Below are 9,053 nucleotides of genomic sequence, written 5' to 3'. Positions count from 1 at the left end.
TTTATGAATTTTCGTCAAATTTCAGAATTTCTCTAAAAATTCTGAAATTTTAACCCAATATAAGGCATGATATTAGAACGCTCCACGCAAATTTTCAGAATTTTCTGATCACCCAATCAAGAGTTACGAATTATTTTGTTTTACCTAAAACTAGTCAATTTATGATTTTTCACCTGGAGGTTTTACACAGACTCTTAAGCCATTTGTAGACTAGCAGTTGTGTTTTTTTCTCTAACACGAAGCTTGCCCTTGGTTTTGCGACCCGTGACTCCTCATAAACCAACTCCATATTTTTACGGTTACAGTTAAAGCTATATCCAATCTAGACTTGATGTTGTCCTTTGTCTTCCCCTTCACATCCATGGCGGTGTTGAAAATATTCTCAAACACGTTTTTTTCGATGTGCATGACGTCAAGGTTATGGCGGAGAAGATTGGTCTTCCAATAAGGAAGCTCCCAAAAGATACTTCGCTTTACCCAATTATGGGTCAACCAAAACCAGGAAACTTTTGCTTACCTGATTGAAGGCCAAACACAATGTCACCGTACTCTAATACAACATGCAATTCTTCACCAGAAAGACGCAGGGATGCAACATCTTTTTCAACTCTGCCAACAAAGAAATCTTTTATGTTCTTTCTAAACCTGTGATTAAGTGGCAAGAAGCGACGGTGATAGTAAAAAAAAGAAGCTTTACCTCTGTTTGCTAGCGTGAATGCCTTGTTGTTTTTCATGCAGTATGAACATGCGAGTTTCCCACGTGTGCTCCAACCAGAAAGCATTCCATAAGCTGGAAAATCATTGATATTCCACATCGAAGCCGCCCTCATAAGGAAATTTTGTTTCCTCGATATATCATAAGTCAAAGCTCCGGAGGACCACAACTGCGCCGGGCTGCTTGGACCTGGTATGACAATAGATAAAAACATGAACTCCGGCCTCATACACATTCCCGATGGCAAGTTATAAATTGTGAGTATGACGGACCAACAAGAATAGGAAGCAGCAAATGACCCAAATGTTGAATCCGTCTGTACACAACCTAAGACAGACATTCCTTGATCCAGCTGAAAAGTCAGGATGCACACTGTTAAAGCGTTTCCACGCTTTGCCGTTAGAAGGATGCACCATCACACCATCAACCGCATCATGTGTTTAATGCCATGTCATATGCTCAGCAGTCCTTCATGACATGAATAACCTCTGCAGTCTAGGTGTGATCGGAAAATATCTAAGTTTTTTATACGCCACTAGAGTCTTTCCCCTGCCAGTTCTGGGTTTGTAACGGGAATGCCCGCATGTCATGCACTCAGTCATCTCAGCATTTTCAAGGTAGTATAACATGCAGAAGTTAGGGCACATGTCAATTTTCTAGTATCCTAAACCGAGGGGTTTCATCATGGACTTCGCAACATAGAAGTTCTCTTTCAGCCTGTTCCCTTCAAGTAAAATGCTTCTTGCCCAATCAATAATTTTGTCATACTCGGCCTCACTCAGCCCGTGATCTGACTTGATGGTGAACACCTGTGCCACGACCGACAATTTACTATGGTTTGTGCAGCCATCCCATAATGGTTCGTCAGAATCTTTCAACAAATCAAAAAACCTAGCTGCCTCTGCATTGGACATTGACTGACATTACCTTGATTTATTCTCATTGCATCCATAACCATATTTCTATAAGGATTAGTGTTGTCATTTGCTACTTCATGCACATTGCTAGCACTAGAAGTTGACCCAACCACCATTTCTCCCATTCTCCTATTACTAACAAATACCTCTCCATGTGCATACCAACACTGGTAATCCTCCATAAACCCTTTGTGTAGAAGATGCATCATTACAACATCTGGATGCAGATACTTTTTATTTTGACACTTCCTACATGGACACCTAATATCACCTCCAGTAAAATTTCTGGGAATAGATGTTGTGAAATTAATAAAACCTTGAACCCCATTACAATAATCCATCCTCCGCAATTCTTGGGGTGAATCTGGATACATCCATGAACGATCATCCATGACTTCTATCGAACCTCTATAAAATTATGATGACATCATGTATTAGTTAACTAAGTTAGGTAAATAAACTTGAAAAAAATATAACTTTACCTCGAGATTATCCAACAAACCAATCACAACTTCTCATAAATATTAAATATTCATTATCATTTATCAACATCCGTACACATTAATATATATAAATTAGCAGAAATTACCACTCTGCAATACCATCAATAAAACTTCAAAATGACTCATTAAGCAAGCTATTAATTATTTCAAAACAGAACATGTAATTCAATAATTCCACAAAGTTTTACCAATTTACAAACAAATACAATCTTACAAAATCTAAAACAAACCATAACAGGTATAAAATTATACATTCATATACTACAAGTTTGTTTGAGAAATAAAAATAAAACACGTACATCTACTAACAAAAATACATATACTAAAAAAACAATAAAATTGACATCTAAATGTTAAAATTTATTTTTTTATTGCTTTGATAAATATTGGAATGGATACGAGTACCTTGCGTACATTGACATGTATCAAACTTGTGATGATATTATTTGAAAGAATAAGAGTACCTTGCATGCATTGGTATGGATCCACTTGATTATGATAATGTTTGAATGAACATGTGTACCTTGCGTATAATGGTATGGATCAATTAATTAGGATAATGTTTGAATGAACATGAGTACTTTGCGTGCATTGTTATGTATCAAATTAATTATTTTATTATTAGAATGGATACGAGTACCTTGCATACATTGATAGGTATCGAATTAGCCATGATAACTCTGGAATGGACATTATTATCTTAAATACCTCAGTATGGATTGGGTATAGACAATGACTTCGAGATTGAAGGAGAAATCATGGATAATTGGTTACTGTGGTGTCGGTGGCTAAGGATACGTTATGATGATACTTAGTACCATGACGAGGGTGACCAAGGTTATGAGTCGATACTTGGCACAATGACTAGGGTGACCAAGGTTATGAGTTGATACTTGGTACCATGACGAGGGTGCCTAGGGTTATGAGTTGATACTTGGCACCATGGCAAGGGTGACTAAGGTTATGAGTTGATACTTTGCAGTGTAATGAAGGTGACCAAGGTTATGTGAATGATGCTTAGTGTCATAACCTATTTTTGAGTTATTCCCCAAATTCATTTTCTTTCTTTCAAGAATATAAAATAATCAAAAGAATTAAAATAAGGACCAATAATTTGGCAAAAACAAAGCGGCAAGTTGGGAGGATTTCAAATCAAACTGCAATTTTGAAGACTAATTGTATCCCATTTTACTTGAAACTGGGGAGACTGTAGATTCAAGGACAAATAAAATATTTATTACACAAATCTACTTAAAAATTAGGCCTAAAGACATAATATATTTTTAATAGGCTAATTTGATTTAATCATGGGCCGAATTGAAATTTAATTATGTCTAAGAATTAATTTGGGTCCAATAAAAGGATTTAATTAGGTTCAAGGACTTAATTATACTTTAAATGGTAGTTAACTTCACTAGTTGGATTTGATTAGTTTGGATTCAATTAGGCGAAACTTTAACTTTACTGAAACTTTTGTTTAAATTAAGTTAGCAAGAATGAAATAAATGAAAAGTGTGGTGGTTTGATTTGCATTTAATTAACCATCAAAAGCATGCTAATTATGATTTAAATTTAAGAAAATCCTTGGTGTCTTTTCTTAGGCATGTTCAGCCAGATTATTGGTAAGGAAGACGAGATTGTAGACATGACGGACATGTGCTGGTGTTAAATGGAGGACCTAATTAAAAAGTGAGGACCAATGAGAAGTAGGGGCAAGCCAGTTATAAAGGGGACCTTGTGACGAATATAGATTCTAGAGAAATCGGATAGGCTAACTTAGTAGTAGAAACATGAATAAGCAATAATGATATATTTAAAACTTAGGATATTAATGTAAAATAAACAAGATGATAGTAGGAAAAGTGAGATAATGGTTGTCCAATCCATGTATTGGGACTGAACAGTTCGGTCACCCAACTTTTAGCTGAGATTAGGGCACCCAAATGATAAAATTTAAGATTGGGTTCTTTACAAAGGTTGTAGGTATAAATGTTATCTTTCAAAAAAAACTGACCTCGCATAATTTAAGGTTAGATAACTCCAGATATGGACTGAAGATAGAAGAAGAGTTAAATTTTATCGTACTGGACAGATTATGTTGAGTACTATAACAGATAATTTTAGGGAAGTTAAGGGTAAAATTAAGCTTTCTATCCTTTAGTAGAGTTGTAGAATCGTGTCTTACCTTTCCAAGGAGTCAAGCGACACTTAAAACCGTTGTCTATAACTTTATTTACGAATAAAATAGTAAACAGTGCTCTCGAATGAAAACTAATCTAGAAAGTGTAACGAGGTAGTTGAAGGAAATTAATCGAAAAATGAAATTAAAACATGGTGATGAATTCTTGTGAATGAGATTGCAATAGTATGAGAATGCACATTGTGATAAAATTTTAAGAGGCTATTGCTTGTATCTCTTGATTCTCAAACAGAAGAGATGCCTGGAGTAGGGTCGTCAGTAGTTGAAGGGACTCGATCGGTTGGGGAAAGAGGAAGGTGCATCGCACCTTGTCTTTTCAATTTGTGTAAACTTATTGATAAATTACATAATTTATTGTTTTATTGCTTTGATAAATATTGGAATGAATATGAGTACTTTATGTACATTGATATGTATCAACTAGTTATCATATAATTGGAATGAATACGAGTACCTTGCGTACATTGATATGCATCAAACTTGTGATGATATTATTGGAATGAATAAGAGTACCTTGTGTACAATGATATAGATCAATTAATTAGGATAATGTTTGAACAAACATGTCTACCTTGCGTACAATGATATATATCAAATTAATTATGTTATTGTTAGAATGGATATGAGTACCTTGTATACATTGATAGGTATCGAATTAGCCATGATAACTTTGGAATAGATGTGATTATCTTATATACTTCGATATGAATTGGGTATACACAAATGAATTGGAGATCGGAGAAGAAATGATTATTTATTTTGTTTTTCACTTGGTCTTGATAAATTTCAGTTTGACAATGCATTCCTCGAAATCTAGTGAAAAGGATTATGCATGAATAGAAGTGTCCTTCAAAAGATTACTGGGAAAGGAAATTGCGCAGAGCAAGTTATTATGTATTATCAAATTTGATTGATAACCAATCAATACATGTAAAAAATATTACAAATCAATATTATTATTACAACTAGAACAGCATCGATCCTAGACGAAAAAGCGAGAATTAATTCGAAGACAAAGATCCACTGATGACCATAAACTAGAAGGACGCAAACATGGAATAGAATTTATTAGACGTGCATGGAAACCTAACTTGCTGGAACAAAGTTTGGCTTCAGCGTTTGGAGCTATTCTGACGTGGTTTCAAGTAGGTCTTGATCATACGAAAAGGGCTCCTGCATTGTTAATAAATTAGTTTGTTGAGCATGAAAAATGAATGCAAATGCAATAAAAGTAGTTATGGAAGATGATATACAATAATACCTTATTATATATTTCATGCCACTGTTTAATCAATTCTCGACTTCTTACGGCTACGAGCTGATCCCTCCTCCATTCGAGATTTTGATTTTCTGTTATTGCAATCATTTGTGTTATGAGAAATGTTGAGAGATTTTTTTTAATATAATAAGAGGAGATGAAAAGAGTCCTTACATGTTATCGTTGAGTTCAGTACTTTCGTCCTTCTTCAGAAATTGCTTAAACCACTTCACAGAATTTTTGGCATATCGTTTCAAGTTGTTTTCGTAGTCAATGTAGAAGAGACCAAACCTTGAACTATAACCGGATCCCCATTCAAAATCATCCAAGAATGACCAAGCAAAAACCCCTTGACATCGACACCATGGTCACTGCAAAAGTCAAGTTTTTTAGTGCAGATCAGACTGAGAAAGAAATTCCTTTTAAAATAAAAACTAGTACTGTTTGAAAAGGGAACGGAGAACATGAATTTGAAAAGAACAAACTCACTTGATAGATTTCAGAACATTGTGGAAAATGTCTTTATAATATTGCTCTCTGATGGGATCATTGAGGGCTTCCTCTAACGACGAGGAATTCACGTCATCAACTCCTAATTAAAAAAAACCAACAAATCAGTAAATCAGAGCTTCTTGACAACTATAACCATAAACGCATGAGGGCTGTTAGCTCTGTTCTTACCATTTTCAGTGATATATATTGTTGGATTTTCATACGCGTCCTTTATGTAATTCAAAAGATGACGAATACCTTCGGGATAAATATAAAGCCAACTTGAACCCGCCTGCGAATTTGATTTATATATCTCAATACCAGGGGAAAAACGAAAGATTCTACTTATCAATTACTAATTTGTTGAAACAAGAATGAAGAATCACATTCACCTGTGGGCCTATTGGTATTCCATTTCTCTCCCCTGTACGTAAAATAATATCAACATGAGTGAGAAAGTGTAGGATTGTAGACCGTCTTATTCTGAGAGTTTTTTTTTTTTTCATTTAATTAACAAGTAAATAAATATTTCACCTGGCCAGTTAACACGAGCATCTTCCATAAACCCAATATTCTTATAGTTAACATCCTCAACATTCTGAGCATAATATGTAGTGTAGTAATTGACCCCAATAAAGTCATAAGATCCTCTCAGCATCTTGGATTCCTCCTCACTGAATCTAGGCAATCTTCCTCCAACGTGGTCGTGCATATTCTGTGGATAGTCACCTTTAGTTAGAGGATCCATGTACCTGCCAAAAACATAGAATTTAAGATCTTGGCAAATTAATGTTTCAAATTATTATATTATCCAAATCGGCTGGCAAAATGCTTACCATCCAAGCATAAAATCAAGGCTTCGTTTAGTTGCCATCCGATCACTTTCACTAGTTGAGTAAGGTTCAAACCAATGAGAAACGAGGGTTATCCCAATTTTTCCTCCTTGACACGTCTGACGAGATTTTTTCAATGATAAAATTAGCACAGTCACACTGAAAACTTTGGTTAAATATGTTATGAAAGGAGCCTCAAATTATAGCTTTAGCTTTAGCTTGTGCAAACCTGATACTTTTCCTTGTACACTTTCACAGCCGTTGCATGAGCAAGCAACAGATGATGGGTTACAATGTAAACCTCGGTGGCGCCAGAGATTTTGGGTTGGCCTGGATAATTCTCCAAAGTTGAAATTCTGCCGGGTGCTAATGTGCCCGTGTCATAACCATTGACGCTAAACATAAAAGGCTCATTTAAAGTGATCCAGTGCTTCACCCGGTCTCCAAATCTTTGAAAGCAAAGCTCCACAAAGTCTCGGAAATCGTTTCTATATGAGTTTTGAAATTATTAGATTCTAGCATGCATGGAGGATTTAAATTAAAGTGAGATGTTTATATAATATGAATATAAAAACGATTACTTACAAAATATTAGGGCTCAAGAAACCACCATATCTGTCCTCAATTGCTTGTGGAGTGTCCCAGTGAAAGAGAGTTGCATAAGGCTGTATACCTGTACATTTCAAAGCGAAAATAATATTAGAAAACTAAAGTGTGAAACGTTTTGTATGAAAGTTTGGAAAATGCTTTTCAAATTTTCGAAATTCAAGCAAAGTAAGATTGCCCCTGCATTTACCATGGCCACTTCAAGATTCTTATTTAGTCGGTAACATTATTATGAAACACAGTCATCGAGGAAAAGGAAAGGGTTATAACCATTTTTTATGAGCTCATCGATGAGATTGTTGTAAAACTGGATCCCTTCTTCGTTTATTCCAGCACTTAGTCTGCCATCTGATGAATTCAATTCGATGATTGAAAAATCAAAGTAAGGAAAAATGTGGGACTTCGAAAGTCAAGTCGTGAATTAAAAAGGAATGAGATGTAGGGTAAAAACAAAAGAAAACACTTACGTGGTAATACCCTAGACCAGGAAATAGAGAATCTGAAAGCATCCATTCCCATTCCCCTCATTCTTTGCACATCTTCCTATAACATTTTGTGTGTAAAATATATCAACAAGTGTAATGGTGATCAGATCGACAAAAGGCAACTAAAAGAAAAATAAGATGAACATCGTACCTTATAGCGATTATAGAAATCAACTGCCACCTTTGCATTGCTATGGTCACTTATCTCTCTGCAATTTTTCAGAATTTGTTCTTAAATTCCTTTGAATATATATTATTAAGATCAACATGCTGGCAGGTGACTCCTTGAGAGATTTATACTCGTTGTTTTAGTTAGGAAAGCATTGTAACGAACTCCTGCATTGAATAAAGAGATACCTGGATGCTCCTCGATGAAGGTGTCCCATATATTCGGTCCTTTACCTCTCCTGTTCGTTTCACCTTCAAACTGCGTGCATATAATTTAAACGTTATCAGAGAACAAACAATTGAGGCGTTTCTCTCCTCGACGAGAGTACTTGAAGCATTGTTGTACCTGGTAAGCTGACGAAGAAGATCCAAAAACGAAACCATCTGGGAAAGACTTACGACTCAACTTGGCAATACTTCCCATGATACACACTAAGTCTTTGTTGAACAGCCTTGCAGAAGAGCAATAAAAGCTTTGAGCAGTACAAAAGATTGTTGGGTGATCAGAATAAAGAATGTATAGTGAGATAGCAGTGAAAAAATAAATAAATGAACGTATGAAGTATGGATTTTGTAAGAACATCGACATGCCAGAACCTATTTATAGGCATCATTTTGAAAGGTTATTCTCAACAACCAAGAACGATAATTGTGGTCAACTATTATTATTTGTTTCAGTTGACCGATCAATGAAAATTCAATTTGGAACTTCTAATTGGATAAGGATATTTGTCATTTGAGGAATTCATGGTGCTGAAACAAGCACAAAACTTAAGATTCCGTGTTTTAATTGCACTGTAAAGCCTAGCAATTGTACTTGAAGCTTGCAGAGAAAATTCAGCAACCGGATCGTCAACATAAGAATTTTCAACGACA

The 9,053-nt window shown here is 35.2% G+C and overlaps 1 pseudogene; it reads right to left on the bottom strand.

Moving 5' to 3' along the window:
* Positions 1–5,202: 5,202 nt before the first annotated feature.
* LOC118045326 (beta-glucosidase 12-like) lies at positions 5,203–8,746 on the bottom strand (annotated as a pseudogene).
* Positions 8,747–9,053: the final 307 nt, after the last annotated feature.

Source organism: Populus alba, chromosome 1 (assembly GCF_005239225.2).
Source record: "Populus alba chromosome 1, ASM523922v2, whole genome shotgun sequence".
Taxonomy (NCBI): Eukaryota; Viridiplantae; Streptophyta; class Magnoliopsida; order Malpighiales; family Salicaceae; genus Populus; species Populus alba.
This window is presented reverse-complemented; position numbering and strand designations above follow the sequence as displayed.